Source organism: Neovison vison, chromosome 3, assembly GCF_020171115.1.
Source record: "Neovison vison isolate M4711 chromosome 3, ASM_NN_V1, whole genome shotgun sequence".
In the NCBI taxonomy this organism is placed as follows: Eukaryota; Metazoa; Chordata; class Mammalia; order Carnivora; family Mustelidae; genus Neogale; species Neogale vison.
In genome coordinates, this window is record NC_058093.1 from 110,365,361 (window position 1) to 110,377,028 (window position 11,668).

Genomic DNA, 11,668 nt, shown 5'->3' on the forward strand with positions numbered 1-11,668 from the left:
TCTTTGGGTTAGAAATAGAGATGTGCCTTGGAACCTCAGGATGGGAGGGACTTTCTCTATGTTAGAGTTCAAGGGAGAAGTTCAGAGAGTAGAGGCCCTTCCACACCTCACCAACCTTGAGGAAAATGCCTGGACACCTTTAAAAGAATTGCTTTGCGTGGGTAACTACATGGTCCCTAGTACTAAACTATCAGGGCTTGATAAATGAGCTTGCAATCAGCATGGCTTGGGGAAAATTGCGAATACCTATGTACCTCAGTTTACTTTTCTATACCATGATGGTCATGAGGATTGTGAGGATTAAATTAATATATGTAACTTGTATTAAATCTCTGTTGCACATAATACAATTTATATAATAATTAATTATTATTATAATCATTTTTAAGTTAATTAATTAATCTGTTGAAAGTCACTCTACTGGCCACCTGGGGAATAGAACTAAGCAGAAACACTGTGAGAATAGAGAACACCTCTTTCTGCAAGGAGGTAGCTGTCCTACATCTGCAGAAATCTTTCCTGAATCGGGAAGCTTGAAGGCTGACATGTCCCCAGGGCTAAGGATTAGGGGTTATTCAGGTTGCCTCAGTTAAAGCTGCAATGCTGAGTTTTTTTGACCACAGATGGGTAACCAGGACCCACCGGGAATGGATGGCCTATATTTCACTACTGACACCTTGTGGCAGGAAGAGCAACTGCAATGGGAAAGCTCAACCATAGGGTTGAAAGCAGGCTCCTTGCTCTTCCTTTTTTCCTGGCACACTGACCAAGACTTAGTGCTTTGATCAACATCCCAAAGGACATTCTGTATCAGAGGAAAGGTGTCAAAGGGAAGAAAAGCATTCTTCCAGAGGGTGGTTCTGATGCTCAAAGACATTTAATTTTAAAAGACAAACTTTTGTGACCTTGCATCTCTTGGCTATAAAATGGGATACACAGATTAATTCTATCTTCAACTAAATTACATTAATTAGATAGAGGCAACATTGTTTATATCTATTTTTATATTTTATTTTATATTTTCTTATATCACTGTTTTTCAATTAGCAATAATCGCGCCTCGGATAAACCTCATTGGCTACGATACTGCCACTGCGCAAATCTTATATCACTCTTTTTGACTAAACAAAACTGACTAACACTATTAGGTGAGCATAGCTAAAAAGGAAACTAATTCAGCAAAGCTTGGAGGGAATATTTGTGGAGACTAATTGGTATATTGGGTGATTTTGTGCTCACACAAGAAGGTTATGTCTACCTCTCACTCTTGGGTGGTCATTGTTACTTCAGGAAGACTATGTTCAGTTGCAATCTCATTTTACCATTATATTGGTTTCTAAAATTTTTCTAAACACGGACTACTCTGTCAACAAAATTCTCTGCCTTTTGTTGAACCTATGCCATCAAAAGTATCTCACAGACCAGTTAATGAATATTTGTATCTATAAGTTTCCTCTCTCATAATAGGAGCTCAATTTGCAAACATTATTTTTATTTTTTAATAACTTGTTTCATCTGATCTGCTTTTATTCATTATTTCTCAGATTCCATAGACATAAATACAAAGTTTAAATAAATTATAATTCCCATTGCTTCTTCAAAAGCATGAAGCACCATCTGCAGTTTTACTGTATCATTCTAATCCCCAATTTCTGTTAATCTGGGATTTAAAAAAATCAATCAACAGGAATTAAAGGGATGACTTCTGGAGCTCAGGATAACTTTAAGCATTGTAGAGCTGGAAAATTGATAAGACATGAAGATTTATAGCCAATTGTTGAGATAGAATGGTACTAGTTCCAATGACAACTTTAATAGAGCAAAATGAAAAGACAACAGAAGTAACCATTCAGCCAAATCACTGTTATTCTCACCCCTTTGTTTAAATTTGGTCAGAACGCTGACCCAAATAACCCATTAACTAAGATGCATTTTTGTTGACTGAAGAAGAACAAAGAAGTAGGGGTCTGGCTGATTCCAAATTTTCCTTGGAATTCAACTGATACATATCAGCAGTGAAACAAATGTACATATGTAGAATGTATTTTACAATATTTAGCATGAACAGTTCCTGGTCATAAAAGTGAAGTTTGAAAATAATGTGTTGTTAAGCAGTGGAAGTACCTACCAATGTTCAAGGCTTTTTTATTGTTGTTGCCTTACAAAGAATTCAAGCCATTTAAAAAAACCTACAAACTATTCAATCATAAGCTTAACACGGTCATATACATGTGAAAGTCAAAAGAAATATCAAGATTTCTCACAATTACCTCCTTTCTGCTCCATTTTTTAATTTGTTGGACTTTTTTTTTAATGGATGATTTTGATGTGAAAATGGAAAATAATTTAAATGATAATGTGTTCTGCAAGAAGGACTCTACCTCAACTGCCTCTGTGTCAAGTTCCTTGTTTACATAGTTAGATTCTCCACACCATTCATGACCTCTCATGCCTCTGGGCTGTTTCCGAAATAGACATTATTGGCAGTCTGATAGAAGGGGGTTTTGGTGATACCTTGATCAGGTTGCAAAATTCTTAGCTTCTCCAGCTTCAACACTCATACTGAATCTATAATTTTATACTTGGAAAGAATGTCATACATCTAGCACAAGCCTTTCATCTCAAGTTTAAAGAAACTGGCACAGATTTTCCATGACTTATTCAAGGTCGGTCAGAAACTCAAGGGCAGACAAGGTGCTAAAATTCAGCTGTGGACCCCCCCCCCTTGCATTTTAAGATGTCATATCATGACTTCTTTGTGTCCCCAAATTTGTGACCATGTTCCTATTTTAAAAATATAACTTTAGTTATTTGGCAAACCAAAGTTCTATCCTCTTATATGGAACTGGATGGAAATTGAAATGTCAGGTGTGCTTTGATTTGGGAGATGTGGTTTTGTGATTATTTCTCCAGGTAGATAGAGTTCTGGGAGTTGTTGGTATAACTACAGTCTTGAAAAGGTGTGGTGGGAGAAGAAAACGGAATTCCATTTGCAAATTTCATACGCAAAAGGTGATAATAGAGAAGAGAGTTTCACAAAGTAAGAAATATGCAATAAAAGCCTGCATTACCATAACACCCCCATGCCAAATGCAAGCTCCCACTCCACCTCTGGTTCAATCTGAGTTTTGTTGACTCTAACATTTTAACTGTGCAAGCATATCCCCAGCACTATAAGAGAAGTGATTAAGGAAACATATTTCTTTTTACAGAAATTTCCTTAGCATCAGCTTTGAGGAATTCATCTTGTCAAATTTCTTTCTACTTGGTACAAAAATATGATTCATATCCCATTATATAAAATGTATTGTATTATAAATGAATCACTCTTTTCTATATGGGTTTTTGAGCTATGAGAGGATCTGGAGAAGTCTTTTCTATTGAGTCTGAAATGTGTTTTCTGTAAAGGAAGGGGAAGAAAAACATTTTAATCTTATGGAAGGAAAACATAGACATATTTTTATTATACATTATGAGGTGGCTATCTTAAAGAATAGAAACGGGTTCACAGATTCCTGTCTATCCATAATCTTCCAAGGGAAGATGCAAGATGAAAGAAGAAGAGAAAAATGGCTTCATGCTGACTGTGCCACCAGGCAATGAAGTGACATTATTTTCTGCATCCAGGGTCCGGGTCCTTTATCTGGGGTTCCAATCTGGCCTCTCCTCCTCCTTCCGTGAAAGATTTCGCAGATGCAGGTGGCCGAAAGGATGAATGTGGAATGCCTCGAGGACAAATGTGATTGTGAAGCAAACAATATTCTGTCCTTTGGCAAAACATCAGAAATAACCATTTTCAGTGATTTAAAACAGGGTGGCAGAGGGAGGATAACCGTGATTATTGTATAAAGAATAACACTGAGGCAAACAAAGACATATATCCCATTCCCCTGCCATCCTTCATGGTAATGATACATATGCACCCACATTCACCTGCTATAATGTCGTTATACTAGGCACATTCCTCGCACCTGTCATTGCAGTGTTGCTTTCCTTCTTCACTTCTCTTCAACATTTAGGCACATTCCCCAATTCTGATATATCTTCTCACACAAAAAATTACTTTTAGGTTTAACCAATCACCCCAGTCCTTTAATCAGAGAGGACTGGAATAATTGCCTTTCTTATTATATAATTAAATCTACCAATAATTTGTTGATATCATAAATACTAACACTTAACATAATTCGTCTGTAAAGTCATTTTATTGAACAAAAATACAAATTATAATGTGTTTCATAATAGTACAAAGTCAGGGAATACATTTTATTAATATAATTTTTAGCCACTGTTCAGAAACATAGCAAATGTGTAGTATAAATCCTATGCATATATTATACAAATATATACTCATAATAAATATTTTAGCACTGTCAATTTTGCTTTATTATTTATTTATGTATTTTATTTGTTTTGATTTTTGTGGATGTAAAATTAAGATCTAAATTATACCTTTCTATATTGAAGCTAAATCTCATTTTATTAGTGGGATCAAATGCTCAGAAAATTCTTATTCTTAAGAGCTTTTAGGGAAGAGATACTAAAATTTTCTGCAATAGTTTATTTTAAAAAGTAAGAGCATATCAACTATTTCCAATTTTCATTACACAGTAAATGTTTTCTATACAAACTGAGTATTCAAAAATACTTATTGATGTCAACTGAATTTCTAAACTAAATTCAATCAATCAAGTTTTCATAAATCCCTAACCTCTATTTGTTTATTTATTGTTTATTCAGCATTTACATGGTATAAGGAACTGGATTCAGCTATAGGTGTATGATAAGACACAGGCTCTGTGTTCAATTCTCTGAGACAGGTACAGATGAGAACAACAGATCAGCAAAACACAGTACTGTTTGTCAAGTTCTCTGATAGGTAGGTGCAAATGTGGTTATTCCTGCCATCTGGAGGGCTTAAGGGAGGCATTTGGGAGGTACTGGAGGAAACAATGTTAGGTGTTATAAAGTCTCACAATTCCTGGTTTTCATAATTAACACAGAACAAAGATAAAGATGCTGTAATTACAAGAAGAATAAGTACAGTGATATTCATCAAGGGAAAGTGAAATGATAATGTGGGAACTCAGAAACTGAATCTAATTCTGGAGATTGGGGTAGATTTTATACAACAACTGGCATTTCAGCTGAAAGATAAGTAGAGAAGAAGTGATTTCATACCTAGAAAATAATTAGCAAAGGCACAAAGGAGCCCCCACTGAATATAGCAGGTTGATAAAGTCTACTGCCCCATGAGCCTGGAGCACCATGTTGCTTATAGAACGGAACAGGACAGAGAGGCAGCCCCAGGGCTTTGAGGTCCAGACAAGTCTTCTTGTTCTCACTTATTTCAGGTTGGTCTAACCTTCCGAGTGTGTGCAAGAGGGATGATGGCAACAGATTGGTATTTCAGATTCCTTTATTGAGCGGCTTTGAGTAATGAGAAAGGTCTTCCCCTTCCGTTGCATAGTTTCTTAGTGGTTTTTCTAAATGAACTGCTCCCTTCCGGCTCCAGTTCATTGAGTCTCACACAACGTTCATCCCACGAAAGCCACACTGCCTCTTCATTTCTCAGATTTGAAAAGAGCACTCCTATCTCAAGGCTGTCTTACTTGTTGCCACTTTAGCCTGGTTTGCACTTTTTCCCAACACTCTCTTGGACTGTCTGCTCACCAATCAGGCTTCAGTGCAAACATCATTAATTTCCCCACAGAGGCCTTCCTAAAGCAATGCTCACCATTGTTCCCCTTCTCCTTCAATATGACTGCGTACATATTTACCCACTATCCTCCTTTGCCCTTCCTAAGCACTGTTCACTATGTGAAATTATCTAAACTTTGGTTTATGTGCCTGTTTATTTTCTGTCTGCTACACTCCTGTGGATGTGGTCTTCTCAGTCTTGTTCACCAATGCATGACCAAGGCATGGCATGGAGTGGTCCTTTGATGCATTCACTTTGTGTGAATGAATAAATCAATATCTGTCAGCTCCAATGGTCTCAAACTGACTTTACTTGTTAACGAGAGAATTCAGGCCCTGTTGGTCTCCCCTACCTCACACTTCCAGGATATGAAAATAGATAAATTGGTAAATGTTTCCAAGTTTTGTTTTTTTTGTTTTCAAAGGCTAGCCATGTGAAGCAATGAGAGTGAAGAAGGAACAAAGACATCTGGAACTGGCTGTGATTGATTAATTGTAAACACCACTATAGTGTTCTAAACATACAGTTCAGAAAATTAGAGTTAAATTCAAAAGACAGAAATGCCAAAATAATTCCTTTATCCAAAGGCAAAAGAGTTACTTAAGATTGAACTCTGATGGAACCAGTGAGGTGGTCTCTTTGGCCTCTTAGAAATTCAGGAGCAGGAAGAATGGTTGGGCCCTCTCCCTGGCCCAGGACATTTGCTGCAGGAACTCATCATAGACATCTGTGAAATGAACGGGATGGGCCCACCCACATGGCCCTGCTGGTCAGCAGCTTCCCCCTTTGAAACCCAGGCAGAAGCAGCCTTGCCACAGGCCTGTACACTTGGAGTCTGCAGAGTAGTGGAAGCACTCTTGGGGTCCTTCTTTCTTTTTTTCAGAGGATGGTGCACATTTAAGTAGTTTTATGGTTCCATACTATAGAATCTGAGAAATCTAGTGGTCTTCATTCCATCCCACCTCTCATGCCCCCTTTAGTTCACACGGGCTCTGTCTCTGCTTATATGATCCCAACTCTATTCCTGGGTTCTGTTGAGATGACTAATTAAGCTCAAAGTCTCTTGATCAAAGGAGTGTTCAGTCATGCACAGTGTTTTCTTCAGAAAAAGATTTCTTATTTTTTCCTGTTTGGATAGGCTCAGAATTTTTGAAATCTCCTGGTTCCTTTGTGCTTAACAATTTTTTTCTCCCTCAATTCATCTCTCTCATATTGTATTTTTATAAAAGCAATCAGGTAGAAATAGTCACAAGGCACATGGATGGTTCAGTCAGTTAAGTGTCTGCTTCCCTCAGGTCATGATTCCAAGGTCCTGGGACTGAGCCCAGCATTGGATTGAGGCCCACATCAGGGTAGCAGACAGCTGAGCTGGGAGCCTGCTTCTTCCTCTCTTTCTTCTGCTCCCCTCTTTGTGTTCTCTCACTCTCTCTGTCAAATAAATAAATAGAATCTTTAAAAAAAATCCTCAACTAAATATCTGATTCCATTGTTCCCAGGTTCTACCTTCCACAAGACACTAGAAATGGTTCAGCCATGATCTTTACCAGATGATTGTCTTTCTTCCCTTTTTCAATAGCATGCTTCTCATTTACATATGATACCTCACTACATTCTTTCTGTCTGTATTTATAGCATACACCGTAAAATGCTTTGAGCTTCTACCTAATACTCAATTCTAAAGCTGCTTCCACACAGCCAGGATTTGCAAATCTGCAGACAAGCAAAATCTGTCTTGGTGTGCTCTGGAGACACTAAAAATGTACCACAGACTGGGTGGCTTCCACAATAGAAATTTCATTTCCCACAATTCTAGAGACTGGGAGGTTTTTAAGAGCAAGGTACCAGCATGGTCAGGTTCTGGGGAGATCTGTTTTCTTGGATTGTAGGCCACCCCCTTCTCACGGTTTCCTCACATGGCAGAGAGCCCAGACTTTCTGGTGTAAGGTCACTAATTCCATCAGCTCACGGCCTTTCATTTAACCCTAACTGCCTACTAAATGCCCCATCACCAAATACCATCACCTGACAGGTTAGGGCTCAACATAACTTATGTAGCAAGAGGACACGGATACCCAGCTCATAATAGTGGTCAAACTCAATGCTATGTTCTACTCTCCACCACCAAACATATTTGCCTTTTTCTGCCTTTTTTATTACACCCTGAATTGGACTGCAATTATTTGCAAGAAGGGAGGATGTTGGCAGCACATAGCCAGGCATTCACATTCTACCTCTGCCATTAACTGCTGTGAAGTTGGGTGAGTTGCTTATGTTCATCAGCGTTCTGGTTCCTTTTCTAGAAACTGGGACGGTTCCCAGATCCATCACACTGTTGTTCAAATAGTTAATAAATAACATATCTAATATGCACAGAGAAAATGATAAATGTCATCTCTATTTAGCATTATTAATAATAGCAAAATGTATGGCTGTACTCCTCCTCCTTTCAGAATAAAAATTATTTGAAATCAGAGACTGTCTATAAAGCTGATATTCATCCCTACCATCTAACAGTCAGCCTCAGGAAATGGATGTATATGTTCACAGTGAGGGTAAATAAGGAAGATTCTCTGAGAGAGAGGGAGGGGCTTTATCCTTGAGGACATAGGTGTGTATGCGGCAGGTCTACAGGCCATGTAAGAAAGGCAAACATGGTCTAGGGAATGAGCAAGACTTGCTGAAGACAAGCTGTCTTTTTTTCTTTTCTTTCTTTCTTTTTTTTTTTTTTTAATAGTGAAGTATAATTAACATGCAGGGTTATATTAGTTTCAGGTGTATGATTTAATGATTCAACAATGTTATACGTTGCTTAGTGGCCCTCACAATAAGTGTAGTTACCATCTGTCTCCAACAATGTTATTACAGTCTTATTGACTATATTCTCTACACCATACTTTGATGCCTGAGACTCATTTATTTACTGAGGGCCTGGCCATGCACTGCTCATCTTTGCTCAACTACTTATGGACCATGTGAAGGAAAGCAGGTTGACTTTGGAGTCAGGCAAGCACTTGCCTTAGGCTTTCAAAAGCTCTACAACCCTAGGAAAGTCACCTACATCTTTCTTCGAACATCAGACACAAATAATCTGTAGCTAACAACGGTCTTCCTCATCAAGTAGATTAGATGTGAAAAATAAAACGGTGTCTATAGAGCCCCCAAATGCTTCCAGCGTAGCACTGGCACTGTTGGTGGCCTCCCTGTGGTCCCCAAGAAACCCGTTTCTTTTGAATGAACCCAGAAACATTTTACAAGCTTGCTTACTTACCCAGGGGGAGTAAGATGCAGGGCCTCTGCCTCTGTTCTCTTACTGTAATGGCACTGGTTAAAAGGGACATATATTTTTAATACACCCTTCCTTTAGTTCTGACAATGCAGCAGAAACATGGTACGGTTCCAACTACTATAAGGACATCTTCCCTTCACAGTGATAATCCTTAAGAGATTAATGTTTCAAATAGTAAAAACTTTACATGTAATAGTGGAATGTAATAGTGGGTAACAAGAGACAGAGAGTAGAAACATGGAATGGAAGCAAATCCTCATTTGTAATATACAGAATCTAAACAAGAACACATGGGCAGGATAATGAAATCAAAGTAGACTTTGCCACTTGCTTATTAAGCAAAAGCAAGAAGATGTGACTTCCAAAGCTTTGACCTCAATAGCTGAGATGTCTCTTATCAAAACATTCTGGTAGACACCCATCCTCACTATCCATTATTGCACACCATCCACTCATACCTCATCCAACAGGATGACATTTAATATTAAAGGAGAGTGATGGGAGGAGTCAAGATGGCGGAGAAGTAGCAGGCTGAGACTACCTCAGCTAGCAGGAGATCAGCTAGAGAGCTTATCTAAAGATTGCAAACACCGGCAAATCCATCGGCAGATCAAAGAGAAGAAGAACAGCAATTCTAGAAACAGAAAAACAACCACTTTCTGAAAGGTAGGACTGGCGGAGAAGTGAATCCAAAGCGACGGGAAGATAGACCCCGGGGGGAGGGGCCGGCTCCCGGCAAGCGGCGGAGCAACGGAGCACAAAATCAGGACTTTTAAAGTCTGTTCCGCTGAGGGACATCGCTCCGGAGGCTAAACCGGGGCGAAGCCCACACGGGGTCGGCGTGACCTCAGGTCCCGCGGGGTCACAGAAGGATCGGGGGTGTCTGAGTGTCGCAGAGCTTGCGGATATTGGAACGGGAAAGCCGGCTGCAGAGACAGAGCCGACAGTAAGCTCGCAGCTCGGAGTTGTCTTGAACTGGTCGCAAGCTCGGTGAGCTCGGAGCGCTGCCGGAGGTTAGGCAGACGCGAGTTACTAGGAGCTGTTCGCTGAGGGCGCACAGGGGAGCGGGGCCCCGGGCTCTTGGCTCCTCCGACCGGAGACCAGGAGGCCGCCATTTGTATTCCCGTCCTCCGGAACTCTACGGAAAGCGCTAAGGGAACAAAAACTCCTGAAAGCAAAGCCGAGCAGATCACTCAGCCCGGCCCCTGGTAAGGGCGGTGTAATTCCGCCTGGGGCAAAGACACTTGAGAATCACTACACCAGGCCCCTTCCCCAGAAGATCAACAAGAAATCCAGGCAAGACCAAGTTCACCTACCAAGGAGTGCAGTTTCAATACCAAGGAGAGAGCAGCAGAATTCCAGAGGAGGAGAAAACAAACCACGGAACTCATGGCTTTCTGCCTGTGATTTTTTAGACTTGCAGTTAATTTATTTTTTTTTTCTTTTTCATTTTTTTTCTCTTCTTCTGCTAAAATTTTTTATAACTTTTACCCTTTTATTTTTTAACGTTTTTTAACTAGATTATCTAATATATATATATTTTGCTTTTTTATAATTTTCGTTATTCATTTTCTTTTTTTTTTAATTCTTTTTTTTTCTTTCTTTCTTTTTGTACCTCTTTTTATCCCCAAATCAGAAGAGATCCCAATCAGAAGAGATTGGGAGATCCCAATCAGAAGAGATTGGGAGATCCCAATCAAAGGAGATCCCAATCAGAGGAGATCCCTCATTCAATCGTGAGGGGGGAGAAATCCCCCCTCATGATTTGGGATCTCTTCTGATTTGGTTAAAGCATATTTTCCTGGGATTGTTGCCACCCTTTTAGTATTTTACTTGCTCCTTCATATACTCTTAGCAGGACAAAATGACAAGGCGGAAAAATTCACAACAAAAAAAAAGAACAAGAGGCAGTACCGAAGGCTAGGGACCTAATCAATACAGACATTGGTAATATGTCAGATCTAGAGTTCAAAATGACAATTCTCAAGGTTATAGCTGGGCTTGAAAAAGGCATGGAAGATATTAGAGAAAACCTCTCCAGAGATATAAAAGCCCTTTCTGGAGAAATAAAAGAACTAAAATCTAACCAAGTTGAAATAAAAAAAAGCTATTAATGAAGTTCAATCAAAAATGGAGGCTCTCACTGCTAGGATAAATGAGGCAGAAGAAAGAATTAGCGATATAGAAGACCAAATGACAGAGAATAAAGAAGCTGAGCAAAAGAGGGACAAACAGCTACTGGACCATGAGGGGAGAATTCGAGAGATCAGTGACACCATAAGACGAAACAACATTAGAATAATTGGGATTCCAGAAGAAGAAGAAAGAGAGAGGGGAGCAGAAGGTATACTGGAGAGAATTATTGGGGAGAATTTCCCCAATATGGCAAAGGGAACGAGCATCAAAATTCAGGAGGTTCAGAGAACGCCCCTCAAAATCAATAAGAATAGGCCCACACCCCGTCACCTAATAGTAAAATTTACAAGCCTTAGTGACAAAGAGAAAATCCTGAAAGCAGCCCGGGAAAAGAAGTCTGTAACATACAATGGTAAAAGTATTAGATTGGCAGCTGACTTATCCACAGAGACGTGGCAGGCCAGAAAGAGCTGGCATGACATTTTCAGAGCACTAAACGAGAAAAACATGCAGCCAAGAATACTATATCCAGCTAGGCTATCATT

General features: G+C 39.4%; 1 pseudogene; it reads right to left on the reverse strand.

The window, feature by feature from the left end:
• Positions 1 to 1,017: 1,017 nt before the first annotated feature.
• Positions 1,018 to 1,104, reverse strand: LOC122903753 (annotated as a pseudogene).
• Between the last annotated feature and the right edge of the window lie 10,564 nt (positions 1,105 to 11,668).